We start from the raw sequence: 6,262 nt of genomic DNA, 5'->3' as shown, positions 1-6,262 counted from the left end.
ACGGGACCGGTAAAGGCAAAGGCATCATAACCTTGTCCGTTCTGGATACAGCCTCCCTGGACAGCAGGGTGGCACCCAGATCCACATGTGTTTGACAATGCTGTTCAATCGTTAGCTCTGTCCAGTCATTTTCAGGGAATCATGCCTTTGTGGTTTACGCACAGAGTTAGAAGTTCTGTTTATTGGTTAAAGAAGTTTCGAGATATAAAAACTCCGCACTTGGCACCCTTGCCCCCCACTGGGTCTCCCAGCCGTCTCCATCTCCATCGCGCCCTGGCATCTTCCCAGAAATCAGCCCTTTTCTCGTTCTCCTGGTACATTCCAGTCATCCCCTGAGGGGCAGCATGGGCCTATGTGACCTATGTGACCTATGTGACCACAGGAAGGAGGGACAGACAGCTTTGGGAGGGACTGAGCCACCCACACTCTACACCGACAAAATCTGCAGTTTGTGTGACTAAAGAGGCATTGACGACGAACACAACGAAAGTCACAGGGCTCATTTGCCCAGGGTTAGAGACACAACTGCACAGAAGTAGCCCCACCCTCCTGCCTGGCCAGCACTACTTTATCAACTCTCGCCGGCCACACAGGAAGCCTGCTCAGACCCAGGCTGGGGTTGAGTTCCCACACACTCGGTGCCCAGTGGCCTTGGGCACATGACTCTCGCTCTGTGGGATTCAGCGATCACGTCCCAGCATGGCGGTAACACACTCCGCTGGTGAGGGCACAGTAAGGACAGGGCCAGCTTCGTGCGTGTGCAGCCTGAGCAAGTGTGGTCATATGGACTGACATCCGTAATAATAGTCTCTGTAAGTGAAGAGGGAAGGCCCAAGGGACAGGAGCACACGGGCTACCAAGTGAGATGTGCACCGTGCGTGAGCCTCTTCCCTGCTGTTCCATCGGCCTGTCTGCAGTGCCCCATGAGCGCAGAACTCCAAGGCAGGGGTGGCACACGCCTTTAATCCCAACACTTGGGAAGCAGATGCAGGCAAATCTCTGAGTTCAAAACCAGCCTGGTCTACAGAGCAAGGTCCAGGACAGCCAAGGCGACACAGAGAAGCCCTGTCTCTAAAACAAACAGAAGGAGGAGGAAGAAAGAAGAGGAAGAAGGGAAAGAAGGAAGGAAGGAAGGGAGGGAGGGAGGGAGGGAAGGAAGGGAGGAGGGAGGGAGGGAAGAAGGGAAGAGGAGGGAGGGAGAAAGGAGGGAGGGAGGAGGGAGGGGGAGGAAGGGGAAGGGAGGGGAAGAGGGAGGGGGAGAGAGGGAGGAGGGAGGAGAGAGGGAGGGAAGAAGGGAAGGGGAGGGAGGGAGAGAAGGAGGGAGGAAGGGAGGAGGGAGGGAGGGGAAGAGGGAGGGGAGGGAGGGGGAGGGAGGGAAGGAGGACAAAGAAGGCCAGGGAATCCCTGTTGCTTCCTTTTCCGACCACCCCACCTTCCTGGGTGACTCAGTCACTTACACTGAAAATGGCAGCATGGAAGATCTTGGCTCAGCGGTGAGTCAGGGACCCTGGAATGGAAGTGGACAGTGGGTGGGGGTGGCAAAGTGAAGTGTGTGAGTAATGTTTATGCAGGTCCTAAGGAGCAGGACGCACTTTAGGAAAGGCAAGGCTGGAGGCCAGCGCCGGGAAGAGGGAGCCTTGGTAAATCGTCATCGAATAATTGCACAGAGGGCAGAGGAGGAGCAGACACGGATGCCCCAGACAGAGTGGGGGCAATTGTCCACATGCAGGAGTTTACCTGGGAAGTCAAAGCGGGGGAAGAGGGAGGGGCAGCTAATAGGAACGGGGTCAGGTGAAACTGGAAGGGTTAGGGTTAGTGCAAGGCCTGGCCTTTCCTGTTGAGCGGGAGCCACTGAAGATTGTGAGCACAGAGCCTGGCATCTGATGTCATCTCAACAGGACCTCTCTGTCCTCAGTGAGTGACCAGAGCGAAGAGGAGGGTGAAGGTGCAGAGGGCTGAATTAGGGCACAAAACAAACACAGAAAAAGACCTCCAGGCTGAGAAGATGGGAACATATGAGGAAGGAGACTGCAGACGTTAAAAAATGAAAACTAAGGACCAAGAGAGTGTCAGCATTAAAAAATGAACGAAAGACATGTCAGTAAGGTACCAAATTCTGGACATCTGAGATGTTTCAGTGACCACAGAAGAAAGGGTCCAAAACTCTGAGAGAAGCGATGTCATGGAGGACGAAGCTGCAGATTTTCCCCATAAGAAAACACAACAAAACAAAAAAACGCAAGAAGCAGACTGAATACAACACCCGTATGAACAGAGATCTGAGCCTGCAAATTAAACAGTACACATGTAAAAACAGATCAGCAAAATTTTATAACCGGATAAACTTTGAACTTCAAGGGTGTTATTATTCTCCAGATTCCGGGCAGGAAAATCAAACAAAAACCCTCACCATCCACACAGAGAGATGTGAATAGCGACATTAGATTCCCCAGCGCCAGCTATTGAAGGACAACGGGACTATGCTCGGCAGCGCTGACCGAAGGAAAGAGTGTATTTGAAGAACATCACATTCAGCCAAAGCTATTCAGACACAAAAGCAATGGTGGTCAGACTCCCAGTACATACACACTCGCGTGCGCGCGCGCGCACACACACACACACACAGAGCGAGAGAGAGAAAGAGAATCACACACACACACACACACACACACACACACACACACACACACCCTGGTCATTGCTGAGGATCTACATTAAGTTAGGACTGACTGAAGCAGGCACCTCAGTGCCTTGGTTCTGAGGAGTGGGTGTGACAGGAAACCCAATGCAAAGAAGGGTGGGACTTTCTCACAGAGCCTTCTGGAAGAAAAGCAACCTAAGTCATCCTTACCTTTATGCCTAAAGGAAGGGAAAAAAGTCATATTGATCCACTGATCACTTTCAAGGAGTCTTCCAACTTAGATTATAGAGATCAATGGAGTAATACCCAAAAGAGACCAAGTATGTCCACCAAACCTAGTTTTTCTCAAGCAAATCAATGATTTATTGGATCAATTTATCTTGCAAACATGTAAGCATGCATGCTCTGCTTAAGCCCTGCCTCCTTAACATATGTAAACGAGCTTGCTTGGACTGGCAGAGATGGTTAGGATCCTGCCCTGGTTACCTGTGAGGGGGATGGGTGGGGCTTAGGACACTTGCGAATCTTTAGAGGGCTGAGCCCTTTATAACGGTACGCCATTGTGCTCACATATGTAGGAGCTTTCTTCAAACGCTTAAACAGCTGGGCATTGCCGCAGTTCAACCAGAGAGTGCCAGTGCTCTGTGCCACGTGCCACGTCCGCCGGATTTCTGGAAGAGCTGCCATACACGGTAGCTTTTTCTTCCCTCTTTCTTGCCACCCCCAGCACAATGGAAGACCCTGTCTAGGTGTCGGATTTATTGGGGTCTGGGAGAAAACTGACAGGAGAAGAGAAATACTTTAGAATGTAATTTTTTTCCCTCGGGTTGAGATCTGAGATACACACTTTGTCTTTCTTGAATATAATATAAGAGCTCCGAGAATCTTTGCCGGATATAAATTTCCGTACAGAAATAAAAATCAACTAACCCACAAAGGTAGTGTTAAGCTACAAAATCCATAATGGGAAGCCGACTGAACAAAACTCTGGGAGACATGAATGATGGTTGGCTCACTGCTAATAAACAGTATGCTTTGTGCATCTATAACACAGAATATTTCTTCCAAGAGGCTGAAAAATGGCCCAAACCCACGAGAGAAACCGAGCCCTCTCTCTGGCTTACTTTCTCGTGGTGCAAACAGGAAAGTTTGAGACTCATTTTTAAAGCACCGTAGAAAGACATTTCCATCTGAGACACTGAGAACATGCTCTGTAGGTTTGCAGAAGAAATGCTGGCTGCTTGGGGAGATAACGAAGAGCTCCAATCAAGGGTGGTTGTATCCAGCTGCGGAGGAGGAGCTTCAAACACTGGCTGGTTCCCACATCTTTTCTCCAACAACCATTACATGTAGAAACAGAACTGGATTACTCCTGGGTTTTTTGGTTTTGTTCGTTTGTTTAGGCTTTTGATAAGGAATTTAATTTAAAAATGTGTTAGAAATAGTTGCTCACATCCTTGTTTAACTCCTGACTAAAACTGGCCAGCTGAATTGTGGTCTGTTAGGGCAAGTTCGGTTGAAGTATTACTGAACCTATTAACACCACACAGCATTTCCATTGAGGATAATTCGGGACTAAGTGGTGAACTCGGTAACCAGACAGCAACTTACCCAGTGCCCAGTGTCCCTGCACTACTGACTGATACCTACTAAGTCACTACAGAGATCCCCTTCCTTGAAAGACAAGTCGGGCCTGTCCAGCTACACAACCACATCACAAGGTAGCATTTCAAGAAGAGACTCATATGAAATAGAGCTGGGAATTGACCACAATATCCTAGTGATATTAAAAAAAAATGACCTTATAAACTCTCAGGTCAGGATGGACTGAGGAGGAGGCTGGGTGCTGCTGGTGGACCCTGTGGTGGACCCTTTCTCTCCAGCCCTGTCTTTCTTTATTCTACGGGGGTCTCGTGCTAGTAACCAGGACCTGAAGATAAAGTAAAAACTCCAGGGCCTGAAAAGAAATGAAAAACAATGATCAAAAACTCAAAAGTAGCCAGCCTTTTCCTCCACTGCATCGCTGGGCCTGCAGGTTTGTGTGGAGCTGTGATCCCGGGTTTCTGTTCCGAAGGAAAAGGCATCGGGAATAAGGCTACTTATTTAGATTATAAGGCAGCGAGAAGGTAAAACTGGCTACTATGCTCGGAAACAATTGGCTATCTAGGGTAAAAACAAGTACAGCACACCCAAATACAGGAGGATAGTTCATGTACCTAACACAAATCTCACCTGCCAGATTACACATGCCCATATAGAAGGGGATACGATAGTATGCACAGCGTATGTACAGGAATATGATAGTATGCACATGCGTATGCACAGTGCATGCACAGGAATATGATAGTATGCACAGTGCATGCACAGGAATATGATAGTATGCACAGTGCATGCACAGGAATATGATAGTATGCACAGTGCATGCACAGGAATATGATAGTATGCACAGTGTATGCACAGGAATATGATAGTATGCACAAGTGCATGCACAGGAATATGATAGTATGCACAGTGTATGCACAGGCGCATGCACAGGAATATGATAGTATGCACAGTGCATGCACAGGAATATGATAGTATGCACAGGCGCATGCACAGGAATATGATAGTATGCACAGGTGCATGCACAGGAATATGATAGTATGCACAGTGTATGCACAGTGCATGCACAGGAATATGATAGTATGCACAGCGTATGCACAAGAACTGTCAAAGTACGATGTGAAAGTTGCCCTGACAAATCTATGCTGCAGCCTACTGCACTGTCCTGCTGCTGGTCCACAGGCTTCTCAGTAGGTTTGGTATGGACAAGATGTATGTATGCAGGCCAAGGGGAGGTGATCAGAGATGAATACAACGTGGAGAGAGAGTCAACCTAGTGCCTCCTTGTTGTTTGGATATAGGTCTTGCCCGAACTACAGCTGGCAATAGACGTATTGGGTCCCCGAAGAAGCCGTGGATGGAGGCTTGTCCGTTCCTCATAGCACACAAAGACTCCCTGGTTCTGATTCTGACAACGCGGAGCTGAATGAGCATCACAGGTCAGACTGCTGCTGCAGGCTACACGCGGTACCTAATGGAGGAAGGCGAGGTGCTTACGAGAAACAGTTATCTCAACGCACAGAGAGCAACGTTGCTCCAGAGGTGGTGGAGGAGAAGTATACGGAAGCTCATGCTGCTGCCCAAGAGAATTGAGTCCCCGGGAAGGCGCCCACCGGAGAGACAGCGAGGAGAGGCAGGGCCATCCTAAAACATCTTTGCCTCAGAAGAAAGATCGGGCAGCTCAAAAGAAGGCAGGCTTCCTCAGAGCTCAGAAATGGGCTGCGAGGACTAAAGCAGTTTTCTAGGAAGATTGTTTTTTTCCATTAAGATAATAAATTATTGATCAGGCAGCTAAAATAAGTAAACAAACAAATAATAAATGAAAAGCAAGGCACGGCAAAGCAGGTGGGGTGCAACCAAGTGAAATATGCCTGCCCTCCACTCTCCGACTGTTATTCAAATCATTGAGGCAATTTTTTTTTTTGCTCATATTTTGGGTTAATTTTATCTATTTCCCAGCTCTCATGTCAAATCCCATTTTTCTTTCCCTGGCCTCTTTGTATTCTTTCCTTTGAAAAA

At 48.3% G+C, this 6,262-nt stretch overlaps 1 pseudogene; it reads left to right on the top strand.

Moving 5' to 3' along the window:
• Positions 1-1,472: 1,472 nt before the first annotated feature.
• On the top strand, positions 1,473-5,988 carry LOC127233516 (60S ribosomal protein L5-like; annotated as a pseudogene).
• The last annotated feature ends 274 nt before the right edge of the window (positions 5,989-6,262 follow it).

Source organism: Phodopus roborovskii, unplaced genomic scaffold (genome assembly GCF_943737965.1).
Source record: "Phodopus roborovskii unplaced genomic scaffold, PHOROB, whole genome shotgun sequence".
Taxonomy (NCBI): Eukaryota; Metazoa; Chordata; class Mammalia; order Rodentia; family Cricetidae; genus Phodopus; species Phodopus roborovskii.
The sequence above is the reverse complement of the archived record's forward strand: the minus strand, read 5'-3'. Positions and strand labels throughout refer to the sequence as shown.